Source organism: Pan paniscus, chromosome 7, assembly GCF_029289425.2.
Source record: "Pan paniscus chromosome 7, NHGRI_mPanPan1-v2.0_pri, whole genome shotgun sequence".
Lineage (NCBI taxonomy): Eukaryota > Metazoa > Chordata > Mammalia > Primates > Hominidae > Pan > Pan paniscus.
In genome coordinates this window covers 47,486,664-47,503,006 of record NC_073256.2, presented here as the reverse complement: position 1 = coordinate 47,503,006, position 16,343 = coordinate 47,486,664, and the positions used below count along the sequence as shown (strand labels likewise).

At 37.7% G+C, this 16,343-nt stretch overlaps 1 protein-coding gene across 50 annotated transcripts in view; it reads right to left on the bottom strand.

Annotated features, from left to right (window-relative positions):
- Positions 1 to 16,343, bottom strand: part of HMBOX1 (homeobox containing 1) — a 177,555-nt gene that overhangs the window by 109,445 nt on the left and 51,767 nt on the right. For 2 of the 50 annotated variants that reach the window (XM_055116410.2, XM_055116424.2), the window contains one exon: positions 14,896 to 14,968. The exons of the other annotated variants lie outside the window; for them this stretch is intronic. The gene's annotated coding sequence lies outside the window, so the exon portion shown is untranslated. The remainder of the gene's footprint in view (positions 1 to 14,895; positions 14,969 to 16,343) is intronic. 50 annotated transcript variants of the gene reach the window in all.

The following is a 16,343-nucleotide window of genomic DNA, read 5'->3' as shown; positions in this document are numbered from 1 at the left end:
AGCCACCGTGCCCAGCCCCAATTTCTTATTTCTACAAAGAGTTGTTTCAATCAACACAGAAATGGCTAAATAAATTACAATATACTTTAATCAATTAACACAAATCCAATCATTAAAAAGAATTAGAGTTTTATCAAGTACTTTGGTAGAATTTATTTAATGCAGTGTTGAGTAAAAAATAAAATGCTATTTTAAGAAAGCATAATATGATCAGGATTTAAAAAAGAAAACTACAACCAAAATATCCCTTTATATGTGTGTTCTGACATCAGTTTGCGTATCTAAAGGCAGACATACATATGCACATCTCTATGTACAAGGGCATAGAAGAAAAGAATAGGTGGGCAACACGTAAAGGAACTGGGGTGAAGAATGGGTGTGCGTATAGGATATGGATCAGGAAGGATATGTGAATGGCCTCAGAAGCCAAGGAATGAAGGAAGTAAAGAAAAAAAACAACTTGAGAAGAAAAAAAAGAGACTATACTTTTTAAAAAGTATATGGCCACATTTACATATATACATGTAACAAATATATATATGCATATTTGATAAAATTATAAGAATTCCTACCATCAGAAATGAACTCTGAATTACCAAAGGACTAGAACTGTCAAAATATTACATGAAGTCAAGTAGAGCAATGAAGACGCCTACCATCAGCAATGTTGACCTCTGAAGAAAAATATAATCAAGAAAAATCTATTAGGAATAAGAACCTGTCGATACTGTATTGCCAGAAGGTGGCAAGATGGCTCGTTCTACCCTAGTTTTCCTCTTGAATATAAAAAGTAATTACTGTATAAGGTACAGAAAAAAAGTAAACTTTCAAAGACATAAAATGAAAGGTAAGCTGGTCTCCCACCCCAAAGTCCTTCTTCTTTTCCACCCACACACCATAGTTTCTTGTCATCCATCCTTCTTCATACATCTTTGTACACGTGTAAGTACATCATTAGGGTAAAACACTAGCAGTATAATTGTTGTGACAGAGTATATACATTTTAAGTTATGACAGATTTTGTCAAATTGCCTCCCAAAGAGGCACCAGTTTATACTCCCATCTTCAAAAAATGCTGCATTGTGAATCCAATATGTTAGTGGTGATTTAAAATTGAATTTACATTGTACAGCTTGGCATAGATCTGTTTCACTCAGTAATGGTACACACAGAAAGGACAGAATATTTAAATCAGGGAAGAAAGAAGTATTAAGAAGAATGTAAGGCTTCTGGAAGAAAGCAAAGAATTAAGAAAGGGTGGCACAGGCAGCAAGCAAGCCATCATTGGGAGAGATGATGGGGGATACTACATAGACCAACTAGTAAGACCCTTAAGCCCAGATTTAGATAATAAAAAACAATCCCCAAAAATTTAAACACCATTACAGAGCCCCTTCTAAAGCTGCTCCTTTAGTCCCTTACACAGAACCCAATTTTACCCATCTAAAATATCTATAAAAATAAAACCAAAAAAGTTTAAAATAGAGAAGTATGCAATGCTCAGAATCCCATAAATTAGACATTATTGGTACTTTCAATTTACAGATGAGAATATGAACCTCCTTCCTGACTAGATATAAATGTTTAAAAAATACATATATACATAAATATAAAAATAAACACAGCTCATAGAGGTAAAAAATATCATGAAACTCCAGCAGGATAAAAAGAAAAGTGAACATCCTCTCCCCTAAACTCTCAGTGCTACTGACCAAAGATAAATACCAGTTTCCTGTGAATCCTTACAAAGATACAAAATATGCATAGGCCTGCATACAGCTAACATACAACTCTTTTTTTAACTGGTGGTTCTTTAAAATCAGTTATTATTATGAAAATTTGCAAACATGTAAAAGAGCAGAAAGAGGAGACAGTTAATGAACGCTTATATACCTATCACCCAGCTTGAACAGTTAGCAAATCATGGCCAATCTTATATCTCCTCCTCTCCCTGCTCCAAGAGGTATTCTCAAGCAAATTCCAGGTATCAGATATCTCGTCATTTTAATACATAAAATTCTTAGCAAATGCCAATATCTGATTTCCAAATCCAGACTAGACATAGAAGCTTAAAAAGTGGTTGGGAGAGTATAAAAAGGCTTAACCACTGAAAAAAAAAAAAAATGATAGCTACCAGAAGAGAAGAAAATAAAGTAAATGAAAATGACTATTTAATTACAGCTACACGTAACAGTGACTCATCGAGAAGTTAAAGTCATGTTTAGGATCTTTGTTTTAAACAGGCAGGAAACTATGTTTTTTAAAGCTAAAATGGCTAAAAGACAAGTTTACCTTTTAGGAAGTTAATCAGAAGGTGTTGCACTCATGCCAAACAGTTTTTCCCTCAAACAATAACCAATAAATGAGGCCTTACTACAGTTAGCTGTGACTTGAGAGACAGACACATGGAGGGTCTGGGGTGAAGGATGGTTGGTGACACAAGGAAAACACATACCATAGAAACAGGAATTAAAAATGATGATTGAAATATGAATCTCTCAAATAATGCCTCCTGATAGTTTAAAATGGTAAAGAACAACTACTATCACTATTTAATGAACACTTCTTTGGGTCAGACACTCACTGGGAAATAAGTACTTTACAGTTAACAGCTCGTTTAACCTCAGAATCCCTTCAGGTAGGTAATTAAGACAAGACACTACTTGCCCAAGGTCAATCAGCTAACGGACTTCCCTTGTCTTAGCAGAACTGTAGTTCTGCTATAGTAGGCTTCACCTTTCTCCAAAATGTAAGATTCAAATACTCTTTGTTATCATTTCTCTGGGCAAATGTTTACTTGTGATAAACACTGTGCAAGAAGTCAAGCATCATTATGATTTGTGATTAAAGTTACATATATCACATATCATGGATATTTTTATTCCAGAAGAATTATTACATACAGTACTTGTCAAAAACTGATAGACCTATAGATACTCGTGTAGCCTTTCCTACACTTCCAGTGACCAGAAAGCTTATTGGAGAGTTTTACTGATAAAGATCTTCCTTTTATAGTTTCTAAAATTGTTTCCTGTAACTTCAACCTATTTGTCTGGCTGGACTGATAAAGATTAAATTTTTTTTTTCCACAAGTCAGCCTTTTTAAAAATCAGCATAATCTTTGCAAATAGTCTCCATGTTAAATATTCTTAGTCCTGGCTGGGCACGGTGCCTAATGCCTGTAATCCCAGCACTTTGGGAGGCCCAGGCGGGTGGATGGCTTGAGGTCAGGAGTTTGAGACCAGCCTGGCTAACATGGTGAAACCTCGTCTTTAACAAAAATACAAAAATTAGCCGGACGCGGTGGTGGGGGCCTGTAATCCCAGCTACTCAGGAGGCTGAGGCAGGAGGATCACTTGAACCCAGGAGGTGGTGGCTGCAGTGAGTCAAGATCATGCCACTGCACTCCAGCGTGGGTGACAGTGAGACTCCGCCTCAAAAATACAACTAAATAAATAAATATTCCTAGTCCTGATTCCAGTTGGATATGGTTTTCTCGTTTTCTTTTCTTTTTCTTTTTTTTTTTTTTTTTTAAGATAGGGTCTTACTCTGTCACCCAGGCATCAGAGCTCACTGCAACCTCAAACTTCCAGGCTCAAACAATCCTCCCACCTCAACCTTCAGAGTAGCTGGGACTACAGGCACATGCCATAATGCCCAGCTGATTTTTAAAAAAATTTTTGTAGAGACAGGGATCCAACTATGTTGCCCAGGCTGGTCTCAAACTCCTGATCGGGCTCAAGTGCTCCTCCTCCCTTGGCCTCCTAAAGTGCTGGGATTACAGGTGGGAGCCACCGCGCTCAGCCTGGTTTTCTTATTATCTCGACTGCCTTCTTCAGATATGCATGTCAGAGTTTCTCTTAAAAAGTGGCTCCCCAAATTCAACACAAAACTCCTGCAGAGAGCCTAACCAGAGCAAAATGAAAGGAAACTATTAATTCTCTGGGCCTATATTTTAAAATTATATTCAGTACTTTCTCTCTTCACCACGTCATTTTTTTGTATATTAAATTTGCAGATAACACCTGTGTCTTTTGCACATTCATTCAAGAAGCACTGATTAAACATGTATGATACAACCACACCAGCTTCTCTTTTTTCCAGGCTTCCTTTTCCTAAACTCAGCTTTTGTTGTTGTTGTTGTTGTTAAACAAAATAGTCTTATTTTCACTGTCTTTTTCCTCTAAGCAGGCATTGCTACTTGACATATTATATATTGATTTTATTTGTCTATTATCTATATCTGCTCCTAAAATATTATTTGGGCCAGGCGCAGTGGCTCACGCCTGTAATCCCAGCACTTTGGGAGGCTGAGGTGGGCGGATCATGAGGTCAAGAGATCGAGATCATCCTGGCCAACAAGGTGAAACCCTGTCTCTTCTAAAAATGTAAAAATTAGCTGGGCGTAGTGGCATGCGCCTGTAGTTCCAGCTACTTGGGAGGCTGAGGTAGGAGAATCGCTTGAACCCAGGAGGTGGAGGGTGCAGTGAGCTGAGAACGCGCCACTGCACTCCAGCCTGGTGACAGAGTGAGACTCTGCTCAAAAAACATAAACAAAATATTATCTGGAACGTAACACGCACTAAATATTTGCTGAACTAACTCATGAACAGATAGAAAAGGTTAAAACATCACATTCTTTATGGCTTCTGGACAAGAGGCTCCAGGCTACTGCCATATGATCTTAGAGCTTTATCAATAAATACAGGTAATCAGAAAAGCCATATGACTGCCACATACCGTCTAGAATTTACTATAATAGCCTAGTACAGGAATTATAGGTCTTGATTACTTTAAAACACATGGTGGCTTTTACTGTTGATCTCAATTATGTTCCCTACTTTTTCCTATTCTAAAATATGTCATCTGAAATACAAATATATATTTCTCTATTATTAATAGTGAGTAACTGGTAAACTCTGTTGAACTATGCTAGGAAATGTCAGAGAATACTTATCCCTAGGTCGGAGCTGAGCTACCATCTCTACCTCTATACAGTTGTGCCTCTAACGTACTGACTCCAACCATGATCACCTTCAAGCATAGTCAGTTTAAATGTCACTTCCCCTGTGGCTTCACTGTTTCAGAGTTGTAACTGTACAATCTGTGGTTTGACTTCAGATCTTCAGATTCGTTTAAATTCAAAACATATCTAAGGAGCCGCCACTGTTTACAATATACTACACTTAGCATTCCCTTCTAGGGAAATCTCAGAGTGCTCTACTCCCATGGGGTCATTACTGTTAAGTTACATGTGAACCTATTCCATTCTTACTGAATTACAGTACAAATGTATTACAGCAGGTAGAACTTTCTCTCCATGTCAGTTTAGTGCAATTGTTCCCAAACTGTGCTGTACATCAGAATCACATGTAAGTCTTTTATAAGCATAGAATCCCCAGACAACTCTGGACTTACTGAATCTAAACTAGAGGTGGGGGTCCAAGAATATTTTTAAACGGCTTCTAAGATAATTCCACTTGGAAACTATGTACTGGTTGACAGTACAAGAAAAATTCTCATGATGCAATGCCATATCTCCTGGGTAAAATAGAATGTCAAGGCATAAAGACATACATACTGGCATTCCGAGCTGAATACTTGATGAAATACATTTAATGATTTAATCATAATTGAAGATAAACTTGACAGCACTTAGGATATGCCTACTTCAAAGGAATTCATATATGATATTGGTGAAAGTAACTCATAAGAATTCCCAAACTAGTCTCTAACCTCTGTTGCTCTCATCCCACATAGTAATTACTTGCCCCAGCCAATCAGGTCCCTTAGCCCTTCTGAACCAGAATACCCTCCTCCCCTTTCTTTTCTACTGGCCTCAGGACAGCAAATAACCTTTACAAAACTCTGCTAGTACAGCACCACACATATATTTCTGTTATCCTGTATTACAATAATTTGTATACCTATCTGTCTTTCCCTACTAGAATGTGAGCATAAGAGCAGGGATTGTTTCTTATCAATTGCTGCAGCCTCAGCTGCTACCAATGAGCTGGCAACAAGCAGTAAATAAATCTTTGCTTAGTGAAGAAATGAAAGAAAATGCCCATTTTGAAGTCTTATTTAAGTAAGATCATCTTAAGGGTTCCAGTCCTAAAAATTAGTACCAAAAGATTCTGTGATACTAAATTTAAAAATAACATAATTGGAACATTTTCCAAGATAATTAATAAGAATTTATTAAGTATCCACTGCAAGCCAAAATGCTAAAGTTACAAAGATAAATAGGCTTTGTTCTTGATAATCGGGTAAATAATATGTGTTCTCAGGATGAAAGAGTTACCACCCTACCCTGTCACTGATTTATGATCTACATCACAGTGCCTTGCAGGCCAAACTCTGTTAAGCCTGCAGGTGCCCCACCCCTCCACCAAGGTAGCTAAAAAATACCAGACTGAGAATCCAGATCAACATCTCTATGTTGCTTAGCCCATGACAGCTCTCCAGAGTTGACTCCAACAGGAAAACTTAAAAAGCTGAGTTGCAGAGTCTCCTATCATCATCATAAATAATTTTAATGTCTGTGTAACTATTATTCAAAAAAGGAAACTATCTCCTGGACTAAAACAAACAAAAACTATTCCTACTGGCATATATCGGGAATATTTTCATGTTAAAAAATTAAAGTTTACTCATAGAACTAATACAGATGCCCTGATTTATCACTCAAACATTCATGTGGCTTTGAAACCTCTACTCTCTTTGCTTTGCAGGCAGAGTATAATAAACAATTACTAGAGCAAAAACTTGTGGTCTTGAGTTTCTGGAAGATTTAATGTCTTCATCCTTATTTTGCATTTCCCTTACCCCAGAAGTTTCCCAACCCTTAATAAAGGAAATATTATAGAATTGGAGAAAGAGATTTCATTAAGTTAGAATAAGGTAAATAATAAAATCTTATATTAAGCTAGAACTGATATTAACAATCATGTTTTCCAGTCACATCAATTTATAGATGAAAAAAAATCTGATTATAGGAGCCAGAAACTCTGATTCCCAGGTTAGTGCTTACACTAATTTGCACAATAAATAAAAGCAAAAATTCCAGACATTCAGAAACTCAAGATCTACTAAATGCATGTCATTCAAAGGTTTTGTTAAGAGTTCAGAATTGTTATAAATGCGCAAACAGAAGCCCTCCATAGCTGGCCATAGACAAGGATTTCCTGTAGAAGGGGAAGAAAATAAAATTTTAAAACATTATTTTCACAGAATATCATCTTTAAAAAACCTGTAACATGAGATAAATGGTATCCTCTCTACATAGGCACTTCTTTTATGCCTCAATCCTGCGAGACCCATGTATACATTCATTTATGCACTCAGCAAATATTTACTAAGCACCTGTTGCATGGGTAACTGGGAAATACAGCAATGAACAAAACAAAATTCCTGCTCACATGGAGGTTACATTCTTGTGGTGAAAAAATGTATTTTCAGGTCATGATAAGTACAATGGAGAAACAAAAAGTGGGGAAAGAAGATAGAGACAGTGGATGGTAGGATAATGAATTTAAATAGAATGCTCAGAGAAAGTCTTATTGAGAAAATAAAATCTTAATAAAGATTTAAACAAGGTTAGGTTAGGCCTGGCACAGTGGCTCAAGCCTGCAATCCCAGCACTTTGAGAGGCCAAGGAAGGAGGATCACTTGAGCCCAGGAGATAGAGGCTGTAGTGAGCATATCTGCACCACTATACTCCAGTCTGGGCAAAGGAGCAAGACCCTGTCTCAAATAAATAAATAAATAAATAAATGAAATTAGGCAGCAAGCCATGTAGATATGAGGGACAAAGCATTCAAGATCAAGATCTCACAGCCTATCAGTTTCAAAGAAACTGCACGAAGACAATATGGTTAGAGCTGTATGAACAAAGTAACGTGAGAACATGAAATCAGGGGCGGGGGCAGGAGGGACAGATCAAAGGAGAATCTACATTAGAAAATTTCTATTAAAAATATGAAATATTATCTTAGCTAACGTGGATTAAGTCAACAGCCTTAGTAGGGATAATCCAATTTAACAAGAGATTTAGCATGAATTGCTAACGGTAGAATTTCTGATAATATCAACAGGTTACTTGAGACATTATTTTTAGACAGTCCCAGCATCCACTAAATTGTACTTCAGAGTATTATCAACTACTCTTCTAACTAGCTTTGATGCATCATCAGTCAATTTACTAGGTAGCGAGTGCTGAAAGGAAGAAAAGAAGGCAGAGGATGAAAGAATTCATATGCTCTCAATTGCAAGAGAAGTGGAGGAGTGTTTTACTTTCCACATCTCAGGAGGATATGCTAATATATAATTCAGAATAACCAGGTGGGTAGTCAGATAGTGGTTCACAACTAAAAGCTGAAGTCTAACAAATTCCACAGAGCCAACTTATCCTTTACCCAATACTCATGATACTGTAAGCAACTCAAGGACAACAGTTTATTTCTCTGCATTCCTCAGAGTCTACTATAGAGAGTTATTTTAGGGCCTCACATTTTATATTGCTTTGCTAACAGACATAAAAATTACCTCAATTCATGAAAAAACGCTCTCCATCTGAGTTGTGGAACATACATCTTTCTTACACACCCGTCTTTAAAAACCTGGGCTACAGATAAGCATCACATTTTCTCTCTTTCTTATGTTCCTCAAGATAATGTATTCTACTCCAAAATGACAAGGGTTTATCTCAATTTTATCTTCTAAAGTATCCATATGTTTTAAATCCCTTATCCTGAATTATTTTCCTCAGATACCTACTGACGAGCTCCTGGGTTCTCAAACTATAATGATAATTATAAACTACAATGTACCATACAAATATACAGTGTTAATATTTGTTATTTATTGTATGCAACCAAATATAACGAGGTCTCACAAAGTACCCATTGTACTATGGATTTATATGTAACTACAGGTGGCAAGACCTCTTCAATCTTTGGAATAACTTCCAGACTCAAATTGGCTTTAAATTCTTTTATGTTATTTTTAACCAGCATTTTTAAATGAGCTAAATTTATATCGCATGCTCTTTTTATCTGAGCTAAGACACATAAAAATAAAGATTTGAAAATACATATCAAACACAATTGTGTATATATATATTTTTTTGAGACGGAGTCTCACTCTGTCCCCCAGGCTGGAGTGCAATGGCACCATGTCAGCTCACTGCAACATCCACCTCCCGGGTTCAAGCGATTCTCCTGTCTCAAGCTCCCAAGTAGCTGGGATTACAGGCATCCACCACCATGCCAGGCTAATATTTTGTATTTTTAGTAGAGACGAGGTTTCACCATGTTGGCCAGGCTGGTTTCAAACTCCTGACCTCAAGTGATCCGCCCACCTTGGCCTCCCAAAGTGCTAGGATTTCAGGCATGAGCCACCCACCACGCCTGGGCAACACAATTGTATTAAGAATATCCCCTATGGGCCGGGCACGGTGGCTCATACCTGTAATCCCAGCACTTTGGGAAGCCGAAGCGGGTGGATCACCTGAGGTCAGGAGCTCGAGACCAGCCTGGCCAACTTGGTGAAACCCCATCTCTACTAAAAATACGAAAATTAGCTGGGCATAGTGGCGGGCACCTGTAATCCCAGCTACTTGGGAGGCTGAGGCAGGAGAATCACTTGAACCTGGGAGGCGGAGGTTGCAGTGAGCCAAGATCGTGCCATTGCACTCCAGCCTGGGTGACAGAGCAAGACTCCGTCTCAATAAAGGAAAAAAAAAAAAAAAAAAGAATATGCCCTATGGATTTGATGATGGTTACACAACTGTGAATATAGTAAAATTCTTTGACCTGTATACTTTAAATGGGTAAATTGTATGGTATGTGAATTGTATCTTATTAAAGTTACTTCAAAAAGTGGGAAAAAAAAACCTTTTCCCCATGAAAGGCAGAGAATAATGGACTCTTAAAATTCTGCCTTTATACTTTATGTTATGTCATATCCCAAAATACTGTTATTAGATAAATTCAAAATATAATTGATAGGTCATCATTTTAAACTGAAATTCACAGCTGGAAAAATTCATTCTTTACATGATAAACTAAAACAAAATACAAAAATCCTACACTAAGTGGTGCCAACTGCCCTCCTTAGCAGGTTCTTTTATTTATAACCTTCTCTCCAGTCCTACTGTTATCTTACTTGAGACCTTCTCTTTCTGTTATACTAATGCAATGGTTTCCAACCACTCTCCCTACCTTCAGTCCTATTCTTGTTATACATAGTTAACAAAGTAACCTTCCTAAAATGAAAAACTGGGAGTTGGATAAAGTAAGAGATCACAAAGAATAAGATTTTAAGCAAGACTGCTGTGTATTTGACCTCAGGTTCTACCACTTGTTAGCAGTTTGATCTTGCACAAATTTCTTAATCTTGTTAAGCCCTCATTTCCTCTTCTGTAAATTGTGGACAATGATATCTTCCTCAAGGGATCAGTATGAGAACTAAAGATACAGTAGAAGAAGCTCCTAAAGTAGGCACCTAGAAATGTTAGCACTTTTGCCTCTTTGAAAGTTTGAAGCATTAACCTTTCTAAAAGCTATCATATCTTTAGGGAAACCTCTTAAGGACGGTAAAGTCACACAAAATAGTATTTGTAACAAAAATAACAACATTGGAATGGCTTATTGAGAACACTTGCTTTTGAGTGGGGGAGTTTGCAGAATCAAACTATGATGAGAAAGTTGTTTCCTAAATGCGCAGAAATCTAGAGCTAGGCAGGTATCTCTCAGCCAAGAACTGCTTGGATGAGGCTTGCTTTCCCCCAGCAACTGCAGGGACTCATTGTCCCAAGTTTCTTTCCAAAATTCAGTTTTTTTACAGTGCCTCTAACAAACCTTTTAATTATTCTAATTATGAATAAATTACCATTTGAGAAAAAGAATCAAAGCAGTAGTTTCTAACCATCTTGAAGGAATTACCTTTTTCTTCCTAATAGCTGTGTAATCACTTTTGATGGATTGGAAACAGGTCCAACAAGAGGAAGAGAAAAAATGATTAGTGACAACTGTACACCTCTCTCCAGTGGGAATTTCTAAAAAATAAAATAAGGATGTAGTACTGGAGACCCACTAGGTTAAGATGTTTGATCCAATGGGAATAGTAATCCAACGTTTGGAGACTTTAGCTCAAGTTATTAATTCCTCTTCCAGTACCTCACAGAACAAACCACATTCAAAGGATGCCATGAATGACTTCAGACAGAAAAACTTTTCTTGGTAAGCTTTATTTTATTAATAATACTTAACCAGTATCAATGATCATGCTCTCCTGCTCCTTCAAATAATGACCAGACTCTAGAAAGAATCTTGGTAGAGATCATGAAGAGAACATAACAAATGTCTGTATTTTCTGTTCCTAGTTACTAAAATTCTAACAGTCTACACTTAATAATAAAAATGCTTGTTGGATTCATAGGATATGGTGATTAAATGAACATAAATGCAGTATTCGAATCTCATGATTCTGTACGTTGTGACTAAAAAACATCAAGGGTAAAGGAAACTGCAAATAAAGATTTCAGAAGACAGACAATGATGATATGCAGAACTGAATATTGTAAAAATCAGTGGACCATCTAGGGGCAGTATCTAGCCTGTAGCAGATGATGAGAGACTAGAACATGTAGAAAGTCAGCGCTAGAGAAACAAGCCAAGAAGGTGTCTCTGTATGTACAACAGTAGAGGGCAGAAACTCCTGGCTTATGGGGCTGGATCAATCCTGTGGACGTATTTTGACCTACACAGTATTTAAAAGTTGGGAGGCTGCATATAAATACTGAGGCTTCTGTTTTTACAGAAGAAGTGCAGCATCTGTCACCACTGACTTTGTAATCCCTTATGTAATCCCTTGATACAGGACATGCACCTTTCAGTTCACCACAGGGCAGAGTGACAGTGGTCACCCCACCATCTCTAGACACCAAGTATCAACTCTCATTTATCATTGAAGGTTATACTGTGGTTTGTCCCATGAAAGAGACATAATTCTTTATACTTATGTCTCTATGAAAAGTGTTAACAGGGTTCAGAGCATGCCACCCCAAAATACGTCACTTTGGCATATTGATTATCTTGAGTTAAGGGCACTAGAAAAACAGCAGATACAAGAAGGCACTCTGACCTTCCTTTCCTTCCTGAAAGCAGAAGATAACATTTCCATGTGAAAGGTGCCCTCCCTGTACCAGGAGGAAGGAAGACATTCTTATCACCAGAGCCTGAGAGCTGAGGACGAGAAATCTGTACAAACAAACCTTGTTAAACTAACCCTTATCTGCCTAGTCAGTTTTCCACGACAAACTGCTCTAGCCCAAATCCCTTTGCCTTGTCATGTTTTCACAATTTACTACTCTTTGTCCACTCAGTATATAAGCTTTTGGTCCTCACTGCTTCCTTGGGTCTTCATTTTCTTGTGTGGGCTCCCATGTACATGTAAATTATTGAATACAATTTGTATGCTTTTTCTCTTGTTAATTTATCTTACATCAGTTTAATTCTTGGGTCCAGCCAGAGACCCTAAACGGACACAGAAGAAATTTTACCTCCCCTACAGCGTGAAACACAACAACCTATTTTTTTCTCCTTATACCTGGTCCACTTATTCATATTGCCTGGGCACTGCCTGATCAATCATCAAATAAAATCAGATGGTGAAGAAGCGGTTCACAAAAAGCAGGAGTCTAGAGTAGAAGCTAGGAATCAGAGACAAAACGAAAGGCAAAAAGCCAAACAAAGCCCCTCAGAGTTTAGTAACTGAAAAGGTAGCAGGATCCAAATTACAATGCAAACAACTTTTAACCTAGCAATTCCAGTAGTAGAGATTTATGCTACAGATGCACTCATAAGCAAAATAATTTATGTTCAGTATTATTCTTTGCAGTATTATTTGTAATACCAAAAGATCAGAAACACCCTAAATGCCACCATTAGGAGACTACATAAATAAGTTATAGTATAGCCATACAATGCAACTATTAAAAAAAATAAGAAAATTCGTTATGTGCTAATATGAAACAGACTCTGAGAGAAAAGAACAAGGAGCTGAATATACACATGTCAGTTATGAAGGAGCAGCAGGAGGAGGAAAGTAGGGAACAATATAAATAACTATATATAGATTTGTTTTTACACATGCATGAAATATTTCTGGAAGGATACAAAAGAAACTGGTAGTAGTAATTCCCTCAAGGAGGAGAACTTAATACTAGGGATGAGGGCAGTAAGGAGACTGTTCCCTGGATACATTTTTGTACTTTTTGAATTCTGTAGCAGGTAAAAATTATGTTTTAAAAATGTAACAAGTTGGCTGAGCTGATTCCAAATATGACTAAGAAATTAAGTAACTACTAGAACTGGTGTGGCAATGACCCCCTCCCTCCACATATATGCTATTTTGCCTTGTTCAAGGATGCTGGAGATTTCAGCAAGAACCTAGAGGGGGTGAAGGGGTGAGCAGAAGGAGACTGCGCTGAACTACGGACAATGGAATAAATGGCATGGTGTCTTTTTCCATCTGGCTCCTTGAACTGGTCTAATTCAGCCTGGCACCTCCGGGGCACCCTGAAGACTGGCAGCTCTGAAGCACTATAGACAGCATTTCTCACACTGCTACTATCCCTCACAGAGGACCCAGTAGCAGTGGCATTGATAGGTACCACACTGGGGTGGCCTGAGGGCGGATGGACTTCCCAAGGAGGCTGTAAGGAAAGAGTATTGTTTCTCTTCTTGAACACGTGTCACATTCCATTCAAGGGCTCCTAGAAATACTGAAGAGGACTCTGAAAGGGCTGGGGGGGTTGTGTAAGCAAGAGGAAACTAAAAGTTATTCTCCATCTCTGTCTATAGGTAATGAAGCCTAGAAGCAATGAATCGATAAAAATATAACAGTAATATGTAGAGAAGTTAAAGAACAGAAAACAATACTCTGGCAAGAGCGCCAAAGGAAATTCTTACTGAATTTTTTTTTAAACTTAGGCTACTGCTCACTGAACAGGAAGTAGAACAGAAAAAACATGAGGATGGCTGGAAAGAGGTTACTCAAGGCTCTGCTGGGAACCAACACACTTAGTTATGCAGTACCTACTTTCTAAAGTGAAATCTTTCAACTGCTTTAAAATGTTTCTTTTCTAAGCCATTGAAAGCAATGAGATCATGTTCTTGATTAAGTGCCAGGTTTTCTTCCTCTGCAACCCAGATTGTTGAAGTTAAAAAGAAGAAAAATTAGAAAAATAAAAAAGTAAAGGTAAGATTTGGAAACAGAAAATAGGGGGAAAACATAAATATATTTTAATAACCTAGTGGTAGAAAATTATGTAATGACCCAATATAGAGTTATTTTGTTTTTTAAATTGAGGACATCTTGCCCTGTTCCCAAAATACAATAAAGTATTTATTTCAATTCAATTTATCTAACTGATGTTTTCCTATTCCATTTTATCCAGAGTTAACATATACAATCTCTTTATGCCCCACAGCACAAAATATTTATAAATACACAGATGAGCCATTTGTAAAAGATAGTTTGTGCTGAAACCATAGAGCTTTCTGAACCATAGAAAAGAAAAAAATATGAGGACTAGCCTTAGGTAATTTTTGTTTACATGCTTTTCACAAGGGGAAATAAATAATATTCACTACTCTAAACAATGAATAGTAAGATAATTTCTAAGATAAGCAAAAAGTAAAATATAAAAGAATTAGAAACTAAACTCCATCTTGAAATACAACTCCTATAGGTTATAGAATAAATAACAATAACATGATCCATGTATTAGTATTATACTTTGTATCCACTACAGTGCCTTCCACTTAAATCAGGAGCTATTTAACGTAATTTTATATGTGAATAGAACCTTTATACTTTTCAAAGTACCTTCACATTTCTCATTTGATGCTCACAATGACCTGTTAAGTAGGTAGGGCAGGTTTCATTCAGTTTTACAATACTAAAAGAGACAGAGAAAAGTTAAGAGATAAATTACGTATCAGTTGGAAGCCAGAGACAGAATGCAAGGGTCCAGAACTCCTGGTCCATTGCTTGTCCAAAAGATGTCTGCGAACCATTATTCCTCCACCCACTCAATATTTATTATGCAACAACTGTGTTCCAAGAACTATTTTAGTCATTAGGAATATAACAGAGAAAAAGAACATACATATTTCTACCCTTAGGAAGCTTACAGTGTAGTGAGAGTCATTACATAAATAACAATACAAATAAATGCAAAGTTGCACTTGGGATAAACATTCTAATGGGGTATTGAGTGCTATGAGAGCATATAATGTGGGAGAGTTGACTTTGTCAGAGAGGTTGGGAAAGGATTCACCTTAGGAACTAATGATAAAGCTCATTAACTAGTCTTTTAAAAAAAATCTAAAACAGGCCAGGTGCGGTGGCTCATGCCTGTAATCCCAGCACTTTGGGAGGCCGAGGCAGGCGGATCACCTGAGGTTGAGAGTTCAAGACCAGCCTGACCAACATGGGGAAACCCCGTTTCTACTAAAAATACAAAATTAACCAGGTGTGGTGGCACATGAATGTAATCCTAGCTATCAGGAGGCTGAGGCAGGAGAACTGCTTGAACCCAGGAGATGGAGGATGCGGTGAGCCGAGATAGCACCATTGCACTCTGTTTCCAAACAAAAAAAATACAAAAAAAATCTAAAACAATTTTTTTTAAAAAAGATAAAGCTCAGATCTGAAGGGCAGACATTATATAGACAAAGAAGCAAAGGGAACATCATGCGTAAAAGACCTACTATGGGAAGGGCCAAAATACAAGAGATTTTTTAAAAAGCAGCCTGTTTGACACTGCCTGATCCCCAACTTACTGCAATCAGAGTGTGAGGTTAGGGCTGGTGTTTTTTAACAAGCTCCTCGGCCGGGCACGGTGGCTGACGCATGTAACCCCAGCACTTCAGGAGGCCGAGGCGGGTGGATCACCAGAGGCCAGGAGTTCGAGACCAGCCTGGCCAACATAGTGAAACCTCGTCTCTACTAAAAACACAAATATTAGTCAGGCGTGGTGGTGGGTGCCTGTAGTCCCAGCTAATCGGGAGGCTAAGGCAGGAGAATTACTTGAACCTAGGGGGGCGGAGATTGCAGTGAGCCGAGATGGCACCACTGCACTCCAGTCTGGGCGACAAGAGCAAGACTCCATCTCAAAAAACAAAAACAAAAACTAAACTAAACAAAAAACAAAGCAAGGTTTCAGTGACTCCTGCCCTATTCCAATGACTATTTCAGAGCATCAAAGATGTTTCACTCAGGACTAGAGGGTGACTGAAAACAATGCAAAAATAGAAGAACTGCTACATCCA